A 4,449-nucleotide genomic window follows, 5' to 3' on the forward strand; every position below is an offset into this window, starting at 1 on the left:
CGTCTCCCCGAGCTGTTTGTTGTTGTTGTTGTTGTTTCAAAGATTGATTTATTTTCTCCTCTTCCCCTTCTCCCATCCTGCTGTTTTTGCTGTCTGTGTGTCTCCTCATTTTCTCTCTAGAATTCACCAGGATTCAATCCTGGAAACCTGATGGGAGAGAGGTTCCCTGGCGGTTGTGCCACCTCACTCCTGGTTTCTGCCACACTTCACCTTGACTCTCCCCTTGTCTTTCTTTTGATGCATCATCATCTTGCTGCGTGACTCACTTGTGCAGGGCACTGGCTCGCTGCATGGGCATGCTTTCTCTTCTTCCTTTTCACCAGGAGGCCCCAGGGATCGAGCCTGGGTCCTCCCATATGGAAGGTGGAAGCCCCATCACTTGAGCCACGTCCGCTTCCCCTCCCCTTGTTTTAGTGTTGGAGGGCTCAGGCTCCGTCCGTGCGTCTCCTCTGCACTCCTCTTCCTTCCCCTGGTGATTTGATAAGGTGTTAGTGATGACTGGAGTTTCGTCCTTGCCCCGGTCCCCAGTGCTGCCCCCCAGAACTGTGACCCCAGGCCCCTAGTCCTCGTCACTCGGGTGCCCAGCAGGCATTTCAGGCTGGACATGCCCAAAACCACACGCTTGTTTTTTTAATGATGACTATGCAGACAAAAATTATTTTTTCAATAAAACAAAACAAAACTCCTCATTGGTCCTTTCTGGCCCTACTACAAATCACCAGAAAGAAAAAACAAAGCCTGCAGCTTAAAGGGCTTGGCAACGTGTTCATCAGTGTTTCAGATATTTAGAAGCACCTACCTCATTACCTCATTTGTAATTTCTTTGCACCTAACCTTTTAGTCATTCAGACAGGTGTGTAAATTTTCCTTCTAAAATTTGTGAAAGCAAGCGCTACTCTTACCTGCACAAATATTCTTTCTGCATTCCTCATCACAGTACAGGCGCCTCCAGAAGCCTGGTGTCCCTGATTCCTCCCCTTTAAAGCTCGAGTCAGGCACCGACAGTCACGCTGACTTTGTTTTTTTTTTCTGGCTTTGCATTAAACGTTGATCTAGAGTCAGCCACTCCTCACCTCCACCGCTGCCACCTGCTTCCAGGTCCCCTTTTCTTGCCTGGTTCCTGCAGCAGCCTTCTGAGTGGTCTCCGGTTGCTCTGACCTTTCCCCTTCCCCTCCCCACCCCCCAGTCTTCTCAGTCCAGGGCTAGTAGGGCCTTCGTATTTAAAATAAGTCGTAAATTAAATGCTCCCACTGGGAGTAAACTCCACAGTGCCTAAGCAGCACCTTCCCTGCTCCCCTGCGCACGCTGTCCTTCCTGCCCTTTGCTCTGCCTCCAGTGCTCCCCCTCGTCGTCCGGGAGGTTTGCCGGGTCTCCTGGTGCGTGTGTCACATCACCGGATCAGTGAGGCCTTCCCTGGCCCCCCCTTTTAAAACTGCAGGGTCCTGCCACTCCCTTCTAATCCTGGTTCCCTGGTGCTCCATTTTGTTGCTTGGTCCGAGCACTTCCCACTAGAATGAGTGCGCCCTCAGAGTGAGGAGTCTTGAGGATCGTTTGTTCGCTGCTGAATCCCAGGTCTGAATAGGGCCTGGCTACAGTAGGTTCACAGCGAGTGTCTAGTGAGTGAGTAAATCCCTTAAAAGAGCAAATTTACTTCTTAGGAGCAAATCAGTTTCCCGCCAGCATGGGCATTCTAATATCACAACCATAAAATTGAACTAAATTTTGTTAAACCAAAGTGGATAGACGTAACCTAAGTTTCCCAACCTATGTGTAAGATAGCACGCTAGAAACTCAGTTTAGAATCTGGGGCAGTTCTCCCATGGACCAACCTATTTATTTATCTACGTCATTATACAACAAGTCAGTTGTTCATAGAACTGTTACTGGAGGCTCTGGTTCCTGGGCTCTAGACTCTTGGCTTACGGCTCATAAAAGAATTTAAGGACACGCCCTAAGGAAGGCAGGGGCTTAAAGGGTTAAGGAACGAAACCTGAACGGGAAGGGTTGGAGACCTGGAGGCGGGCTTCTAAGCCGTTGCTGTCCTGATTGGCTGCCCCACCTGTCATCTCTCCAGGGCCTGGCGGTGAGGCCCCTTGAGGGTGCCGAGCCTTCCCTGGACCCCAGACGAGATCTCCTTCCCATGGGGTTCTCGTGGCCGGGTCTCGCAGGGCCTTTCTGGCAGCCTCCGGAGGCTTCCAGCCGGGTCTCTCGGCCACAGGGTCTGCCACCAGGTTGTCCGCCCGGCCAGCCGCCTTCCCCCTTTGGCTATACTGACCCGCCACAGAACCATCTTAGTGGCGAGTTGTTGAGCAAGTTACAATCATCTCTTCAGTGAGGCTTGGTTTTCTGTAATAGTTAACATACCGTTAGCCATACTCCTTGTGACTGAACTAAATCCTGTAGGGATCTTTGCAGTTCTTTGTTAGCCTCATTTATACTTCAAAAAGTAAAACTTAGTTATATTGTTTTCAAAATAAATTATGTGACCTCTGGGGGATTAAAGGTGTTACCTTTGTAATTGATGTTGGTGTTTCTCAAGAAACCAGAAAATTGTGTAAGATTCAGTTTTACCTAAGAATTAAATCTGTATGCTATGTGACATTTTTATATTCATCTTTTGCTAAACACATTATTGTATATTAGATCAAAAGAGAATCCTTCATTGTGATTTGGGGTTTTTATAAAGGAGATATATTTCTGAAATGTATGCTGCCCACCAAGAAATTTTATCCGTCTTTCCCTTATAAGGAAAAACTTAAAAGCCCAAAATAAATAGCATAAAAGCCCAAAATAAATATCACTGAATTTGGAACTCTTCTTTGAACTCTGTATTCTTATAGGGGTATTGTTAGATTTTCTTCAAAGATTCTGAGTGATAGTTCAAACTAATCTTTTTTTTTTTAAGATTTTATTTATTTCTCTCCTCTCCCTCCCCTGTCCATTCGCTGTGTATTCTTCTGTGTCTGCCTGCATTCTTGTCATGCAGCACTGGGAAACCATCTTGCTGCATCAGCTCTCTGTGTGCGCGATGCCACTCCTGGGCAGGCTGTGCTTTTTTTGCGCAGGGCAGCTCTCCTTGCAGGGCGTGCTTGCGCATGGGGCTCCTGTACGTGGGGGACACCCCTGCGTGGCAGGGCACTCTTTGTGTGTGGCAGCTCTGCAGGTGGGCCAGCTCACCACACGGGTCAGGAGGCCCTGGGTATAGAACCCTGGACCCTCCATATGGTAGGCGGACACTCTTATCAGTTGGGCCAAAACTGCTTCCCAGTTCAGACTAAATTTAAGGAAGGAAAAATACTTGAGTATCTGCTGCAAAGGGGACCCTGTCCTTGGCATTTAGCATATTTAATTTCCATAACAATTCTGTTAATGTCAGCTCTGGGGCGTTAAGTAACATAGTCAAGGTCACAGAAGTAGGTGATGAGGCTAGGGTTGAATTCAGATCAGGCCTCTTGCTATACATCCTATTTATTACAGTGGCTTTGTCACTGACAAGAAACCAAATAGTTATTGGTTTCTTAAATGTAGTAATCATGGCAAGTAAGAAAATTCATTTTTGGAATCCGTTCAGGAGACTGATTTTAGCCCCTGTTAACTGCAAAAACTTTGAACAGTCCTTTTTTTTTTTTTTCCACTTTCGGTGATAAATCTTTTTTTTTTTTTTTTTTAATCATTTCATTGACCTCTTTCTTTTATTCCCACTAACAATTCAAAAATGAAGCTGTATCTGTAATTTGTTAACCCTTGAGGTAGAGAGGGTGAGGAATTGGATAGCAGCTTAGAACTTTCTAACTTACCCCGGGAGTTCCGCATGCTCAGATGTGACTGCTGGCGGTGCGGTTTGACAGCAGCGTCTTAGGAGCGTGTTTGTCTCCGCAGCGATCCTGCCATGAAGCAGTTTCTGCTGTACTTGGACGAGTCCAACGCGCTAGGGAAGAAGTTCATCATTCAGGACATCGACGACACACACGTCTTCGTGATAGCAGAGCTGGTCAATGTCCTCCAGGAGCGAGTGGGTGAACTGATGGACCAGAACGCCTTTTCTCTTACTCAGAAGTGAGAACAGGAAGATACTGACCACCTGGGAATTGAATTACAAGGCACAGGTGTGAAACAGACTGTCACCACCGTTTTGTATTTTACGCAATGGATTACACCTACAGAATTGTTTGAGAGCATGCTACCAGTAAGACTGTGGTACCATTTGTTCCCAAAAAAGCCACGGAACCAATTTTGTTGTTTTGTTTCTTAAGTACATGTACCCTAGAATCGAAAAAAAAGTGCTAAAACGATGGCTGTGATTTGGCTTTTGTTACCATTTATTAAAATATAAACAATGTTTTTCATACCTTTTTTAATGCCAATTGAATGCATCAGAATATAATAGAATATGCTTCTAAATCACTTTTATTTTGCTTGTTCCTATGATTATGGGTTTTTGTTTTGTTT

The sequence above is a fragment of the Dasypus novemcinctus genome, chromosome 28 (genome assembly GCF_030445035.2).
Source record: "Dasypus novemcinctus isolate mDasNov1 chromosome 28, mDasNov1.1.hap2, whole genome shotgun sequence".
Taxonomy (NCBI): domain Eukaryota; kingdom Metazoa; phylum Chordata; class Mammalia; order Cingulata; family Dasypodidae; genus Dasypus; species Dasypus novemcinctus.